General features: G+C 45.2%; 1 long non-coding RNA gene across 3 annotated transcripts in view; it reads left to right on the forward strand.

Moving 5' to 3' along the window:
• The first annotated feature begins 1,297 nt into the window (after positions 1-1,297).
• LOC127489017 (uncharacterized) overlaps positions 1,298-18,050 on the forward strand; it is a 28,011-nt gene continuing 11,258 nt past the window's right edge. For 2 of the 3 annotated variants that reach the window (XR_011378142.1, XR_011378143.1), the window contains exon 1: positions 1,298-17,994. This is a non-coding gene — a long non-coding RNA (uncharacterized lncRNA). The remainder of the gene's footprint in view (positions 17,995-18,050) is intronic. The other variant, XR_011378144.1, reaches the window with a different exon arrangement.

Genomic DNA, 18,050 nt, shown 5'->3' on the forward strand with positions numbered 1-18,050 from the left:
TCCTTGGGCCCTGCACCCACATGGGAGACCAGGAGAAGCACCTGGCTCCTGGCTTCGGATCAGCACAGTGCACTGGCTGCAGCGGCCATTGGGCGATGAACTAACGGCAAAGGAAGCCCTTTCTCTCTGTCTCTCTCTCTCACTGTCCACTCTGCCTGTCCAAAAAAAAAAAAAAAAAAAAAAAAGCCAGCCCCTCCTTATATTCTTTATGTAATTACTTTTAAAAGTCTCCTTCTAAATAAACAAAAGATATCTCTATTATTTATCAAGATCATTGTGCAATTTACTAATTGTCTCTATTTACAAGTCAAGCTAACACCAGGATTTGTTAGAAGACCTAAATGGGGAGCAGTGCTATGAGGCAAGAGGTTAAAGCCCTAGCCTGCAGCACTGGCATCCCTTATGGGCACCAGTTTGAGTCTTGGCTGCTCCTCTTCTGATCCAGCTCTCTGCTATGGCCTGGGAAAGCAGTGGAAGATGGCCCAAGTCTTTGGACCCCTGCACTCATATGGGACACCTGGAAGAAGCTCCTGGCTCCTGGCTCGGATCAGCTCAGCTCTGGCCATTGCAGTCACTGGGGAGAGAACCAGTGGAAAGGAAGACATCTTCACTCTCTTTCTCTCTCCCTCTCTCGCTCTCGCTCTCACTCTCTCACTCTTGCTCTCGCTCTCGCTTTCACTCTCGCTCTCACTCTACCTCTCTCTGTAACTCTGTCTTTCAAGTAAAGAAAATACATCTTTAAAAAAAGAAATTTAATGAGTCATACCCCTTAGGCACAAACTCAGCTAAATCTACAGTGTCTGTAATCTGTCCATAGTAAAACTCAAGTCTGGTACCTATCTGTCTTCAGGTAGACATTACTGTGTCCTTCCTTTAAGAATCAAGAACAGGGGCCAGCATTTTGGTGTGGATTAAGCAGCTGCTCACAATGCTGGCATCCCAGATGAACTCAGGTTCAAGTCCCAGTTCTGATCCAGTTCACTACTAATGTGCCTAGGAAAGCAGCAGAACATTGCTGAAGTACTTGGGCACCTCCCACCTATATGGAAGAACCAGTTGGAGTTCCATGCTCCTGGTTTTTGCCTGGCCCAATCCCAGCAATGGTAGTCATTTGGGGAGTGAACCAGCAGGTGGAAGATCTCTCTCTCTCTTTCCCTATCTCCCCCTTTCCCTCCTCTGTATGTCTGACTTTCAGATAAGTAAATAAATAAATCTTTTTTAAAAAAAGAAACCAAGAAAGCAGAATAGATTCAAGAAAAAAATGAAACAATTATTTTTAATAGAGTCCAGAACAGACTATAAATGTGCTACTACTCTACATTTGTCACTATGATGTGCTGAATAAAAAATAATTAATGTATATTATCATGTACTTATTTGGATGATTGATTACTGGTAATTAATATTTAATTTTAAAGAAAAAAATTTCAAGTGACAATATTCATTGCAAGGTGTCCGGCACATAACAAATCTTCCCAGGCAGATGAATCAATTAATTCACAGGCTTTTATTGGGGTTCCGCTCCCAGGCGAGGTTCCCCGGTCCCAACAGAGCAACAGAGTGGGGGCTGGGGAAGTCTCACATCAGAGATTGGGAGGGCTCCTTTTATAGATTCAGGGCATGGGGGTTAAAGGTTGAGACGGGTCTGATCCTCATTGGTTGAACTTTAGGCACCCACGGGGACCTTGACAAGGACTTTTCTTCCCAAGAAGTACAGGTAGGGACTTCTCCATTCCCAGAAGTATAGGCCTTCCTTTCATGCAGATCCCAAAGCTACCATCCCGACCTTTTGATGATAGGAAAGGGGGCGAGTCTCTTTAGCTACTTCCTGCTGACTGGAGACATCATCTACAGGGGCCCACTGTGGGTATCTTGGGGCTCCACAGGGACAGGCATGTATGAATGAAGAAGCATCTGGTTGACTGCCTGGTTGCTGAAGGCCTTGGTTCATTCCATTATCACCTGCTGTAAACACTTAAACAGACACTGTAGTATTCAAGTCAGGGTGAGAATAGCAACCAATAATCCTAAGAGTGGCATTAAGCAGGTAATGAAAGGATTTCATAGAGGAGAGGAAATGAGGGGGGTCTCTGGACCCTTGTGAGGATTGTTTGATGGACGTGGTTTAAATCTGATCCCAGCCGAGACCAGGAGAAAGGCCACTCAATTTTTGCAGGTAGAGGGGTTTGTCTGTAGAGAAATTCTGAATAATCATAAATGATAAAAGTATAAAACAATTAGCCTAACAGACTGAGAAACCAGCAAGCAGAATACACCTGGTAATTTCGTCAATTAAAAAAGAATAAATGTTGTTACCATTTATGGAAATGCTTTTGTAAAATTTCCTAACCAGGAGGCTGATACGGGAGGACTGTTGGCTCAGGGAATTTGGGTGCTCCTCTAGCTTCCATTTGTACCGTAACTTGGATCCTTAGCTAATCCTGCTTAGTGTTGATTTCCAGCCACCGCTTTACCCAGGAAACTTGGAAGTAAAGCTACTTTGAATTCCTTCTCTCAGCTCTCTTAGGTCTATAGGGGTGGGGAATGTATGGAATGCAGGCCATAGAAAACCTGCTAAATCACTAGTCTGGCTCTGCCAAGGTAACTGCAGGTGGGACTCAAAATACAGTAAGTAGATCACAGGCTAATATTTAAAATTATAATTTTGTATGGCCTATGAGCAGAACCCCAATAAAAGCCTGTGAATTAATTGATTCGTCTGCCTGGGAAGATGTTATGCACCAGACACCTTGCAGATGGTGCTGAAACCTGGGAGCTTGTCGCTCCCCCTCTTCATGGAGGAACGACACTAAACCCTGCCTAGGCTTCCTATCCAAGTCACGGCACCATTATGTCGCTCCCCCTCTTCGTGGAGGAACGACACAGGACCCTTGCGCTGTTCTTTCTGTCTGCTCGGCCCTCCCTGGGTTTGCTGCTGGTTCTTCCCGGGTTGGCTACCGACCCTTCCACCTCTGTGGAAGGGCGGTTCCCCCTAGCCACTTTCCCCACTTCCGCGGGGGAGCGGCACACCGCCGGCCGGCTCTCTTGGGGGCTGCACAGGTGTTCCTTCAGATAGATGTTCCCCTTAGATGTTCCCGGTGCATGTTGTCTCTCTCCTCCTTTATAGTCCTCTTCTACCAATCCCAACTCTGCTACCCACACACCAAGTACGCTGCTCTCCTCCAATCAGGAGCAGGTCCTACAGTTTATTGGTTGAACTGGAGGCAGCTGCGTAGAAGCTGTTTCTCCCTTCTCAGCGCCATATTGTGGGAGAGCAGATGCATAGACTAAGTCTTAATTCCAGTAACTTAGTCTAGTCCGAGTTGCTCCCAGTTGCTCCCCACAGGAGCTGAGGGTTTGTGCCTCCCCTTTCTGTGTTCTAGGCCCCCTCATTCCTTGAACCTGTCTTGTGCCCCGGGACTATGGACCATGCTCGACCAACTGTAAATAACTCCTCCCTTGCTCTCCCTCCCTCCTCTGGGTTGGCCCAGTCTCTGTGATCTCTAGCTAGCTCTCAGTCCGGACAGAGACCTCCAAATCATGTGCACATGGGCTCTGTTCTCTGCTGTTTAGCCTCCCCATGTCTGTGGAGATGTCCCGCTACTGGCGTGGCCCCATAGAGGACTGACCTCTAATCCATCTACTGAAGTCTGGGACAGGGGATGCCTTGACTGAATTTCAGTAGATCCGGGCTATCGGGGAGACCATGGGATCTGGCCAATCCCAAGGGTGGGACTCAAAATGCCCCCTGGCCTGCCTGCTAAAGAACTTGAAGAAACTGAGACTGGCCCAGGACCTATGGAGTAAACGCCTAATCTTCTACTCCACCCAGGCATGGCCTAATAACCTTGAGAATTTCTGTCTCAGGGAGAGAAAGTGGTCAGAGGTCCCGTATGTCCAGGCTTTCTGAGACCTCCGTTCCCAGGCGAGGTTCCCCAGTCTGAAGCACAACTTCCCCGGCCCCCGCTCTGTTGCTCTGTTGGGACTGGGGAACCTTGCCCAGGAGCGGAACCCCAATAAAAGCCTGTGAATTAATTGATTCATCTGCCTGGGAAGATTTGTTATGCACAGGACACCTTGCATTCATCAGTAGAAAAAAGTTGAAGCAAAGCACTCTCTTAATCTCACAAAGTCATGTGGCTAGGAGAAGGCATATCTGATTTTTTCTAATCAGCCTTCCTAAAATTTACAAATATTTTTCTGGCAACAGTGAATTTGGCTCATCATAGAAAGTTCTTTGAAGGCTCTTGTTAAACTTGTTCCTCTTTGAAAAAGTAAATTTTACTGCACGATACTGCAAGAGGTAAATTTTTGATGTGTAGGAAATTTGAAAACCAATTATGCTTAGTCTCTAATTTCTGATTTACTTATAGAACAGAAATTACACAGACAAATTTCACTTTGTCTAATTTTTTAAAAATAGTTATTTATTTGACAAGCAGGCACAGACAGACAAGGGGAAAGACCGAGAGAGAGGTCTTCCATTTGCTAGTTCACTCCCCAAATGGACACAATGGCCAGAGCTGGACCAACTCAAAGCCAGGAGCTTCTTCACACATGGGTGCAGGGGTCCAAGCACTTGCACCGTCTTCTACAGGGGTTGGGGGGAGGGGTACAGTTCAACTAGGCTGTGGCTGGTGGGGGAAGTGAGGGTTGAGTCTTGGGCTAAGGTCTGGTGGTGCTCACAGGGGCCTAGCTATCCTAAGAGCCAGGGCTGCTGTTACCTTCTTGCTGACCCAACCACACAAGATTAGAGATCCTCCCTCCACTGTCTGTGATCCTGCTGGGATCTTAGGACCTGGAGCTTCCAATAACCTCCTTCACAAGGGATGCAATTCACTCACAATTTACTGAATGTGGAGCTTTTCATCCTCCTCATGTTGTTGGCTTAATTGTCTTTTAGGTTTTTCATTTTGGTTTTTTAATGAGGGTACGAGAAGCAGCTCCCCAGGGGCCAGCAGATCCCTCCACTCTCCCTTCACAGGCAGCAGGGAAACCCCTGCTGTGCCATTAGCAAGTGCTGAAACCCCCTGTGTGTTCAAACAAAGCTGGCCCTTTGAGCCTCAACCTGCAGGACTCAACTGGGGCCCAGGAATGGCAGGCGGAGGATGGGAAGGCGCGCCTCCTGACTTATTCCTCAGGATCCTAACTCCCCAAGCCATACCCGTCCCCCCAGACTGACTCCCCATGGCCGACCAAATGGGGCAAATGGATGGATCTCCTGGACTTCAGGACCTGGTAAATCGCCCTGGGGCACTCAGTACTCAGGCCCGCCTTTGTGTGGAAGGGGGATTCTGTTGCCCCTCTACCAGGGACCTGCCTGGTGTCTGCAATGGAAAAGAGCGTGTGTGTGGTGTAAATGTGTTTGTGGCTCCACGGCCCTGCAGCTACAGAGTCTAAATGGGCCGTAACCTGCAGCTTCGTGTTCACCAGGCAGGCGAAGCAATCTCACTCCGGATCAGTGCCTGTTCCGGAGGTCTTTATCTCTTGTTTTGTACAACCAAGGGGGACACATTATGGGAAAATTCCATTCAGAACCAACTGTTCTAAACTGTATAATAAAAACTTTAAAAATGTTGTCTTAATTTAAAAGTTCTTAACAGGTTATTCCAAAATATAAATGGGTTTTTATCAGCTCTTTTCTGTGCTGCTGTCCCTGACTTAGCTGATAAGAGTTTCATTTGTCTTGAAGGTTTCATGTTTTTCTATTTGTAGTACTGAGACTACGTTGTTTACCTGTTTTTAATGTTTGAGTGGTTACCCAACTGATCAAAAATGTACTAATTTTGGCTAAATGGTTTGACTCTGACAGCTTAAATTCTAAATCGAGTCTTCCAACTTTGGGCTTCCAGTCAGATCCCTGAAACTCTCAAAGGATGAGACTCTGAATTTGTTAAAGTAACAGCTGCTTGAGTCAATTCAGATTATGTGAAATGTATTAAAATGTTATAAATGGTGTCAGACCTATGCTGTATTCATGTTTTTACTTTCCAGCTAAAATGGTCTTATAAAAATAAGAGTAAATTCTGTGTATACAAGCCTTTATGTTGTTAACTAAAATAAGCCAATGCAGATTGGTTCAGAAATTTGAGGTAATGCAAATACCCTTCGGTTTGCTCAGTGGCTTGCTTGCTCAGTTTTACATGTCTTTGATGTGCTTTAAACTTGTTTCTTTTAATGATAAAGATCTTTTCAAAGTTGTAACCATGCACTAGTGACCATGTTTGCTGCTCAGGAGGTGTTGTCCTTATATTACTTAAAAGCATGGAAATATAATTTTGACTTCTATTTCAGATACTGGTATGGTATTCATGAATAACTGTGTCTTAAGTCATCTAGGCATCAGTACTAAGTAAAACTTGAGAGAGTGTACTATGTGTACTTTTAACATCTCAAATTCGATAAGAGAGACTGAGTTTGTTAGCATGTATTCTCATAGGTTGTTCACACATGACAATTCAAGGCTATATAAAAGTAACTACGGGTGTAAAGTTTCCAAAGGTGTAAACAAGTCATAAAAAGTTTTAAAATGTTTAAAAATGGTCTAAATCATAAATCTTAAAATCTGTTTTCACAAAAACTGTAATGTCTATTTTAACAGTGTCTGCTTAATCGGCTACCCTGCCATTTCTAAAATTAGGTCCTGTAAGCTCTTTTTGACTCTGTTAAATTATTCTGAGTTATGTGATAATTTTATGTACTAACTCTAATGTTCAGGGTTTTTATTTCTGGCTTACTCGACAACAAGAGGGATAAAATTCACGTTCTGGCTAAGTAATTTATTGTGTAACAACCAGGCATTGCTAGTTCAAATGTAGATCAAATGGAGGTCTAGCCAAAAGGAAAAAGTGTGCCAAAAGAGACTTAGAGGCGACGGGAGATGGTTATGCGGCAAATGCTAAAAAACTGGGTTCCAGGAGCCCAAAAAGGCTCTAGTGTCCACAGGCTACACGGTGAAAACCCAGAAACCCAGGCCCATAACCCACTGACTACACAGTAAATATCCGGAGGCCAAAGGATGGCAGAGACCTCTGCCACAATTTCTCCTCTAAGTCAGGCTACGCAGTAAGCGCTGGTTAAATGCTGGTTAAATCTGAAAGCCCAGGAAGTCAGGCTAGAGACCCGACTCACTGCCTCACTTCTCCTCTTTTCTTTTCCAGAAGGAAAGTTACCACTGTTCTGCAGGACTCTCCACAGTAATATACAGTTTGATCCCCAGACCTTATGTAAGGGATGACTGACCATTTCTATAATAATGCCTGGTCACAGTATAGAGGACCCAACAACATAACCAGAATAAGAGGTTAAAATGTGACAGCTAAATTGATTTTTCAGTGTACGCAGCAAATGGGCAGAACTCCCCTTTTAAACCAAACTGAAAAATAGATAAAAAGTTACACTAGTAATCTCAAAGTCCAAAAATCAGGAACGGGGTTGAGCACCCCCTTGACTGACATCATAGAGGCTGCCTCCTTGGTCCACTTTATTAGAGACCAGGAAAATGAGGAGCAAGCTAGCAGCAGGAGCAATGTAAGGATGGGCAACAGGCCAATCAGTGGCTGCTTTACACGGTGATCCACTGTCAAGAAAACCCAGCAAAGCCAATGCATCCCAAACGGCGCCTGTTGCTGACATAAGGAGCCAGGGCATTGGGCAAGCAGCTGTTGTAACAGTGACTGCCTTCTGTCAGCTCTGCCAAGAGCAAGACTACTGGACATGGAACTGCCCTGGGTGTCGAAGGACTCCTGGTTCAGAACCGCAGACCCTGTGGCCCCGAGCTAAAAAGCCTTTGGCTCTGCCCAGCTTCCAGCTCCAGCCACTGCTATTGGGGATGGCCTAGGGTCAGTAAAATGTAAGTTGCCTATTTCCATCAGCCTCCTATTCAGCTCTCCTCCTAGTCCAGCCATGTAATGCAAGTCAACAGGGTGCCTCCCTTAAGGGAGATTTACATCTCTTACAATTCTCTTAACAGCACCCCGTGGATAGGTCTGGGCCTCACACACCCAGCCAGGCCTTAAAAGTCCATCCAATAGTATTAAACTTAAAAAGCCCTCCCTGCCAGTTCCAGGGGAAAGTGGTCCCCTCCACTCCTGTACTGAGACTATAGACTTGATCTATGCCAGAAGAAGGGACCCAAGAGACAACCCCTGACTAACGCAGATGAGGTTTGAGTCACAGATGGAAGCAGCTTTGTCAGACGGGACCTGCTTCTCAGGGTATGCAAGAGTTACAGCATGCTCTGCCCCCAGGAACTTTTGCTCATTTAGCAGAACTGATTGCCTTAACCAGAGCTCTAGATCACACAAGGGATTTGTAAGGCATCTTCACTCTGCATGGAGACCTCAGTCTTCCAGTAACAGTAAGGCAAAAAGAGCCAACCAGGCTCTATGAAAAACATCACAAGGATAAAAATGAGTGCTTGGTAAGTAAGGTTTAGAAGGAAAGAGCTTTTTAAATAAGGAAAAAACATGGTTTGTAAGAATCCTGATGGCTAGTTTACTCTAGACTGAAATGAAAATGATGGAATGTTTCAAGTAAGTTGAAGAGGGTATGTGAAGTCACAAAAAGTTATAAAAAAAAAATTGGACATGCTAAGTGCTGTTCTGGGGGGTGTCTGTGCCATGTTCTAGGAAGAATGTTGTCTCTGGGTCAATCAGACTAGACAGGTACAAATCCAAATTCGTACTTTTCCTGGAAAAAGCCAAACAGCTCCAGGACCAGGCAAAGCAGGGCTGGGATTTCTGGCCTGATATCTGGTCACGGAAATCCTGGCTGTTTCCTCTCCTTGGCCCAATAACTTCTGCAATCTTGATGCTTCTCTTTGCACTGTGTGTTTTTAATGCCCTTGTTCGTTTTGTCTCTAACAGACTAAAAGCTGTTAAACTCCAAATGGTCATCAGGCGAGGCTTCCAGCCGATTCCACTGGATGACCTGAGCAGCCCTCTGGACCGAGTGGCACCGTCTTTCCAAGGCCACTGTTGCAAGAGGAAATACCCAAACCCCCCTCGACGCCCACATGCCAGCTTCGAAGAAGTTACAGAAAACGGAACTCCATCCATAATCCCAAAGAATTTTGGGTATTACCTCTTGAGGGAAAAATATTAGGCAGAAAGTCAGTTATGAGCTTATGTGTGTGTGACATAAAAGTCTAATGTGTCCAGCATATGCATCTGCACCTCAGTCATCCTGACAATGTTTCACTGGAAGCCCGGCCTTTGCATCCTGCCCTGCCCCCTTCTACCTGATAACCTGCCAGGTGGAGATCCCCACCCCTTCTGCCTGACAAATCTTCCACAACCTCCCAGATACAGCCCAGTATCTGCATTTCAGTATTGCAGAACAGGCGGGGGTTGGATCTCATTTTCATAGAGGAGGGGGGGTTATGCACAGCCCTTAAGGAGGAATGCTGCTTCTATGTAGACAAGACAGGGGTGGCGAGGGACAACATGGCTCAACAACGTAAACGCTTAGAGGAAAGACAGTGGGACAGACTTCAGCAACAGGGATGGTTTGAGTCGTGGTTCACTAAGTCTCCCTAGCTGAAAATGTTAAACTCATGGTAATTCGTCAACAATATGTAACACACGGGGAAGGGAAAACAGATGGTCTCTAAGATTAGAGACCCTGGCCTAAGAGGAGTGGGGAATGAAGGGTTAAAAAGTTAAAAGCCGCCCCCCCCAACCTCCTCTGGTGAACTTTCCTGACCTCATTAGACTTGCTCTGCATAGCCATTCTCTGTAAAGTTAATTAGTCAGTAAATTACCCCAATGTGAGCGTAACCTTAGTTTCACCTAAGTAAGATAGAAGAAGTCACCGTATATCTCTTTGCCTCCTGGAACTCTGACCCCACCATGTGTCCCTTATCGCCATTCAGCTGCATTCCTAGGTATCATCAAGGCAGTTCCTGCAATCTTGTGTGGCCCTCCCTTTTGGCAATAGGAGGCTTTTTGATACTCCCTGTATAGGCCATATGGTTCTTTGAGGTCTAATCAGGCCCTTACTCGGTATCCTATACTCCCTGTATTCATAAATCAACTGGTTGTAAAATCACTTAACTTGTATCAATTGTTTACTCTATACCTCTGTCTGATCTATGCAATGATTGATTTTCTTTGTTTAAACGTGTATAAAAACCCCAACCCAAGACTATTTGGGGCCGCTCGCCTGTACTGGGACGGGGCCCCGACATGTCGGATCATCAATAAACTTTACCCTTTGTTAATTACATGAGAGAAGGTCTCTTGGAGCGTTTTTGGGGTGGCAAGAGTAATTCAACTCTAATTCAACTGTAACAGTGTCTGATTTCAAAATGACATTATTCCTTCTCATATATGCTATATATATATGTGTGTGTGTGTGTGTGTGTATTTGTGTATGTTGTATATTGTTGTATTTTATGTCTGAATGGTAAAAAATTCCTTAAGAGCTCTGTTTTAACTGACATAGGCAAATGAGTGTTCACATAAATTAAAACTATTTAATTAACCCAAATATCTTTTTTTTTTTTGAGAGGAAGAGTTAGAGACAGAGGAAGGTTTTCCTTTTTCTGTTGGTTCACCCCCCCAATGGTGCTGTGGCCAGCGCTGGGCAGATCCGAAGCCAGGAGCCAGGTGCTTCCTCTTGGTCTCCCTTGCGGGTGCAGGGCCCAAGCACTTGGGCCGTCTTCCACTGCCTTCCCGGGGCCACAGCAGAGAGCTGGCCTGGAAGAGGAGCATCTGGGACAGAATCCGGCACTCCAACCAGGACTAGAACCCGGGGTGCCAGCCCCACAGGCAGAGGATTAGCCTAGTGAGCCATGGCACCGGCCTCAAATCTTTTGATTCATGTGACCTAAGTAAGTATCTGATAGATTGTTTTAGCTTTGTTGATAGATACAAATTAAAATATTTTCAGGGTTATTGACATGTTTTGTGCCTGGGTTTGCTGGTCAAGCAAAAGTTATACTTACTTTTTTGGATATTCAAAGTCATAAAAGTTCAATTTTGACAAGAAAAAATGATGCAGGTTAGTGGTATAACGCAATGTTCATTAATTCCTATTTGAAGTAAAATTTAACTCGAGTTGTTCTTTGGCAAAACATGACTCAAGATTATAACCATACTAGTCTAATATTTTAGTTTCTTAAAACATCTGTAATTGTTAATAGTAAGTGGGTAAACATAAAAGAAATGTTTTCAAACTTTTGTACTGTTGGTCTTGTAAAAGTTGTAAAAGACTTTTGGATTTGACTACTTTAAAATAATTTGAAATTTTATGTTTCATTAAAATGCTTTGTTCTTATTTTAGAGGCTTTTTAGGATCATTTTAAATTGCAAATTAAGGAACCAATGCATAGCGGAGAGAAAAATGTTAAGGAAGCTATAAGAATGAGAATGTGTCTTGGTACTCAAGATGTGTTTTGAATAACAAAGAAAGCAAGTGATCTTTGTCTAACTGGAAATAAAACCGGTGTTTGGCAAGGAGAGAGAGGAACAAAACAGAATAAATAACTTAGGTAATATAAAAATGTTACAGAAGATTTGTAGCAGATAATTTTGTGTGAGATTACTTTGGCTGAGATTAGAAGGAAATTAATTCTATGAGTTTCTCAAAATTGAGCATTGTTAATTGTTAGGAAAAGAGTTGCAGATTTTTGCTTCCCCACATGGGGCACCAAAATGTTAGGGAAAGAGGTGCAGAATAGACAGGGGGCAGTGTACAAATTTACAGCCAGACTGCATTTATTCAGAGAAAATAAGTCTGTAGAGGTGGGTGATCAACTGCCCACATGCACATTAGTGGAGCACAGGGCAGAAAGCCCAACCCCAGGGGCTGGGCCTTTTTATGTTTTGGGTAGGGGCCAGCAGGTAGAGGGGAATTCCTGGAACTGGTCTTTCAGGTGTTCAGAGCAACTGATCTTTCAGGTGGCTGAAAGGGGTGAGGTATGAAGGCATTAGGGTGTGAAATCCAGTTGAGGCCAGTGCCTCGGCTCACTAGGCTAATCCTCCACCTGTGGCACTGGCACACCGGGTTCTAGTCCCTGTCGGGGCACCAGATTCTGTCCCGGTTGCCCCTCTTCCAGGCCAGCTCTCTGATGTGGCCTGGGAGTGCAGTGGAGGATGGCCCAAGTACTTGGGCCCTGCACCCCATGGGAGACCAGGATAAGTACCTGGCTCCTGCCATCAGATCAGTGCGGCGGCCATTGGAGGGTGAACCAACAGCAAAAAGACCTTTCTCTCTGTCTCTCTCTCTCTCACTGTCCACTCTGCCTGTCAAAAAAAAAAAAAAAAAAAAGAAAGAAAGAAAAAAGAAAAGAAATCCAGTTGAGTTTCAAGGGCAAGGAATACATTCCAAGGAATACATTCCAGTGTTTACCTCTTTGGGGCAATGAGGGAGAATGGCTGAGGTTTATGCCATTGTTCCATCAATCCTGACTCTGAGTATAGATAAGGAGAGGGGTGCTGATTTTTCTCTGGCTACTTCCTGCTGATAGGGGGCTTAGACATGGAGCCAGGACTTGAGCAGTGACCTATATTTGGGATCGGATTGATTGAAGACGAAGAGCAACCTTGCATTGCACCTGTGAGTTGGCTTGAGATATAGCAGTTATTTGTTTCTGCAAGAACCTTTGGAATGGGTTAATTATGCATGGCAGAAATAGGAGCACTATGATTATGAGGGCAAAAGGAGACACTAGAGCCATAGCCCATGGTGGAAACAAAGGCCAAAATGAGACAGAGTTACCTTGTAAATGCATCGTGTTAGCGTGTTGACATGAGAGGTGGGTCCTGTGGGGGTGGACTTATATGAGGGAGATGTAACTAGTTTTAATGAAGTAAAATGCACCCAGGGAGGTGCCCTTTGAGTTTGGCTGTGGTGGAGGTAGTCAATATCACCTGGTAGGGCCCGCTCCACTTTGATTTAGAGCAGCCTCATTTTGTTTTAGATAAACCCAGTCACCAGGTGGAAAGGTAGGGATATAGTCGGGAGGCAGAGAGTGTGGTTTGGGTAGGTGTGTATCTGCATACATCCATAAGTCATCGCACATTTCAGTAAGAAGAGAGGAGGAGGAATAGCTTCAGAGCTCTGTAGGGGAGGGAAGCTAGGTGAAAGAGGCCTTCCATAGGGAATTTCAGATGGGCTAAGCATTAAGGGCTTCTGGGGAAAAGATCCGATTCTTAACAGAGCTAAAGGGAGGAGTTTTACCCAGTCCAAGTAAACCTGGGTGGAGAGTTTAGTTAGAGCCTGTTCTAAAATTCCATTCATCCATTCTACTTTTTCCTGAGGAGGGGGGACGATAGGGGATGTGAAAATGCCATGAGCTATGAAGAGAGGCAGATACTATTTGAGTTATTTTAGAGATAAACTCTGGTCCATTGTCTGACTGATGGAAGCAGGCAATCCAAATCTTGGGTTAATATCATTTAATAATATAGTGGAAATGGTGGAAGCTCTTTTGTTAGTAGTGGGGGAAGCTTCCACCCACCCCAGGAAGGTGTCCACCATCACCAGAAGGTACCGTGTTTGCCTAACTGGTGGCATATGGGTGAAGTCAATCTCCTGGGAGTGATCCATGGGCCTGGTGAGTGGGGAATGGGGTGGCCTGATATTAGAATTGGGGTTAGCAGTTTGACAGGGGCTACAAGTCTGAGATATGTTATGCAGAGTTTCTCTTATGGCAGGAGTTAGGTGTATATGTGATCTCAGGAAGTGAAGAAGAGAGTTTGAGTTTGAGTGATAGAGAGAATGGAGGTTCTTTAGAAAGGTAACTTGGGAGCTGGCGCCGTGGCTCAATAGGCTAATCCTCCACCTTGCGGCGCCGGCACACCGGGTTCTAGTACCGGTTGGGGTGCCGGATTCTGTCCCGGTTGCCCCTCTTCCAGGCCAGCTCTCTGCTATGGCCAGGGAGTGCAGTGGAGGATGGCCCAGGTGCTTGGGCCCTGCACCCCATGGGAGACCAGGAAAAGCACCTGGATCCTGGCTCCTGCCATCGGATCAGCGCGGTGCGCCGGCTGCAGCGGCGGCCATTGGAGGGTGAACCAATGGCAAAAGGAAGACCTTTCTCTCTCTGTCTCTCTCTCTCTCTGTCCACTCTGCCTGTCAAAAAAAAAAAAAAAAAAAAGGTAACTTGGAGAGAAGAAGGGAGTATTAGTTTTTCATCTAGAAACCACCATGAGTCCTTTCTAGATGCCCCTTGTTGTTGGAACTGAGAGATTTCTAGGTCTGAATACACAGGAGCTAAGTTACAGAGAAAAGATGGGATCCTCTCCCCAGGAGCCACTGTGTTAGCTGTCAGATCAGCCTTGTTATTAGCTTCAGATAGGGATTGTTTACCTTTCTGGTATCCTTTCCAGTGAATAACAGCAGCTTTTGTTGGCAGCTGGGCAGCCTCAAGTAGAGCTTTAATCAACTTGCCATTTATTATAGGGGTCTCTCGGGCTTGCCGTATCTGGGCATTGGAATGCAAAATGTTATAGGCATATCGGGAATCTGTATATATATTGACTGTCTTTCCTTTGGCTAAGGTGAAGGCTTGAACCAAGGCTAATAACTTGGCCTGTTGGGAGGTAGTGCCTTGAGGTAGGGGCCCAGCCTCTATGACCCTATGCAGGGAAAGGAGGAGGTGACATCACGATGCCCCTCAATTATTGCATATCCAGTGGGAAAAGGGGGAGCTTTAGAAGCACTACCATTAATGATCCAATGCAGGGCTTTGGGAATAGCAGTGTCTGAGGTGATGAAGGTCTGAGGTGATGAGGTCAGGAAAAATCAAGGAAGTCAGGACAGGAATGGGGTTCGAGGGGATGAGAGAAGTGGGGAGGAGAGTAGCTGGGTTGAGAGAAGAGCAGGGATGAAAAGTAACAGTGGGCTGGAGAAGGGTAGAGTGAAGAACAGTTTAAGTGGGTTAGGAAGGCTCAAGGCGGGTGCTTGTAGAAGAGCCTTATTTAGGATTTGAAACAGGGTCACTAGGGAGGAAGTCTCTTGCAAGGGCTCATCTAGATTGCCTTTGGTAGCATTTATGAAAGTTCAAAGAAATAGAACTATGGATTTTTCACTATGCAAAAGCAATAAGGTTATTCAAAACATATATATGTTAGGTAGGAAGTCAGGAATTTAGCCTATGTGTTTGTGAGGCAGGCCTGAAGAGCAGCACCTACTGTGAAAGCTCTGGAAGCCCAGCAACTTGCACTTCAAAGTCCTGCTCAGACCCCAGACCCCCGATAACCTCCCAGGGGGTCCCAGCCCTTCCCCTCCCCCCCCAGGAAAGCTCCCAGGGGAATTCTCTCTGCTCAGGACCAAATGGGTTACTTGGTTACATGGGGCAATAAAACCTCCTCAGATGCCCTAAGGGAAGCCCCCCTAGTCTGCCAGCAAATCTGGGGAGGAATTTGCTAATTTTCACCCAACAAACCCTTCCACCTGGACTCTCCATCCTTTGTCCTGGAGGAGAGGGGGAGGAGGGTAAACAGACTCCCTTAAAAACCTAGGGAGTCTAAGCAGACTGCTTGCTCTGCCCTCTGCCTCTCTGCTGAGCCACCTGCCCAGGTGTATTCTTTCCACTCAACCATGTAACCTCACTCTCCCCAGTCTGAGCGAGTGGGTGCTCTTTCTGTCCCTTCTGTCCTGAGAGATGCCCTATCCCAAATAAAGCCTTAGCACTCTGCCCTCTGTCTCACACCTGAATTCTTTCTTGTGTGAAGACAGAACCCCACAGCTTCCATGGCCTTCCCTCTGGTAACATACATATTTGTAATAATCTTGCTGTTTCATTTTGAAATCTATTTTAATGCAGTTTCTCCTTTTAGTAGTTTCTACTTAATTGGTCATTTTCTTTGTCAAATTTCTAGGCATCTCCTATAAGTTATTTCTTCCTCCTTGGTTCTGACTCTTGTGACCTAACATTAAAACTGTTTATCTTAGAAGCCTAAGGTCATAGGATACTTGATTCTTCTGTTTTTTCTTAATGTGTTTAATTTTTTTCATGTAATCAGACAATTCCTTCAGCTTTTGTTTTTAAGGGTATTCTTCTATTCAAGGTTTTCATGGGGCAGGCGTCATGGCTCACTTGGCTAATCCTCCACCTGCCGGCATCCCATATGGGTGCTGGGTTCTCGTCCAGGTTGCTCCTCTTCCAGTCCATCTCTCTGCTGTGGACCAGGAAGGCAATGGAGGATGGTCCAGGTGCTTGGGCCCCTGCACCCACATGGGAGACCAGGAGGAAACACCTGGCTCCTGGCTTTGGATCGGCATAGTTTTGGCCATAGTTGCCATTTGGGGGGTGAATCAACAGACAGAAGACCTTTTTCTCTGTCTTTCTCACTAACTCTATCTGTCAAATAAATTTAAAAAAAAGATTTTCATGCTCTTAATAATATTTTTAGGCAGGAAGATAGAAATTAGCCTATGTGTATGAAAGCAGCCATGGGAAACAAAACATGTGCCCTGCAGAAGGAATGCAGCAGCCTTAGAAGCAGGCCTAGGAAAGCAGCCCAGTACTTTACACTACAAAACCCTGCCCCTCCAATAAAGGCACACCAGGAGAAACCTGTTTGCTTGGTGCAAAGGAGGTTATTGAGTCTGATAACATTACCTAATTTTGCACCTGGGAAATATTTTGTCCATCAGTGGTGTGTGTGTGTGTGTGTGTGTAGAAACAGTGAGAAGTAGACACCCAGACACCCAACCCTTAGAAATCCCAGTGATTATTAAGTCTTCTACTCACAGTCAACTTCATAGGGGCATCTGTGGAAATTTACAGTAGGTTTTTAAAAGAGCAGGGGAGCCCCAGGTCTCTGTTCTACCATTAGGCTGAGGCAGAGCTGAAGGACACAGGTGCTGACCACCAGGAGGAATCAGAGAACTTAAGCCTTGTCATCGATCTAGCGACAAGCCATGACATCTGAAACCAGAGACCGTCAACTCTTCCATGACCTCACCACACCAAAGTAATGGGGGGGAAATGGTGATGAAGGAGGGTGATGGGGATGCATGTCTCACAAGGAATTTCCATGTGGACAGGCAGTGAGCAAAGCAAGATTTATTTACATGAGAAACCTCTTGCCACAGCAGCCACTAGGGGGTCCCCAAGAGAGGGAGACCTGAAAAATGGAGTGGAGTTTTTTAACCACAATTTGGATGAGCAGAATAATAACAGCTAACAATCTATCAGAGGGACAGAATCATAATCTTGTCTAGCCTGCTCTTGTTAAAACAAAAAACCTTGGGAACGATCTGATAGGCAAATTCTGTGGTAAAATTAGGTTAGAAGGGTGGGATTGTTAACTTCCCTTCTATTCTCATGAGAAAATGAAACTCAGAGGAGTGGGCAGTCCACTTCTGTCTTGCTAATAGACAGGTTCTGGGGAGAAGCAAGTGTCTTGCCCACTCTTAAAAGGACTCCCCATTAGGTCATCTAGTCCTTACACCAGCACACCCTTCCTTAAAACCTCTTTATAAGCCCTCAAATACCCTCCTCCAACAGAATGGTACTCCTGTAACCACAATAAATGCATTTTTCCTTTTCAAATATTTACCTTAATGAAGGCACCCTCTGTTGCTGTAATCTTGTGAATAATATTTGCATAAGAATTTCAGAAGCCCACTGAAAAAAGGAGATGATTAGGAGTGTCAGGCTTTTGCCCCAACTGACAAAGAACCCTTTCCCCCCTCCCCCAACTGAGGCAGAAAGCCCCTGGGGTGACACCCTGGACTCCTCTGACTGGGTGGTGGGATGTGCCTCAGAACAAAGCCTGAAAATCTGCATAATTGTCAATTGAATAGATTCATTGTTTTATTTGAATCCTCGCCCTCCAATTACCCTGTCTCTTTAAAAATCCTCTGTACTGCGTGGTTTGGTAGAAAAGCACCTGTTTGGATTGAGAGAAACTTCTTTTTCTTTCCCCAAGGCTGCTGCTGCCTTCTTGCAATAAACCTTTTCCTCTGGCCAGGCCTCATCTTTGGTGAATTGAAGTGGCGAGCATCAAGAGCTGGATTATTCGCTCAATAACCACATTGGTGAGTGAACCAGAAGTTGGGTGTATTCTTCAAGTGGCCTGACCCTCTCACACTGG

This window comes from Oryctolagus cuniculus, chromosome 8, assembly GCF_964237555.1.
Source record: "Oryctolagus cuniculus chromosome 8, mOryCun1.1, whole genome shotgun sequence".
NCBI lineage: Eukaryota > Metazoa > Chordata > Mammalia > Lagomorpha > Leporidae > Oryctolagus > Oryctolagus cuniculus.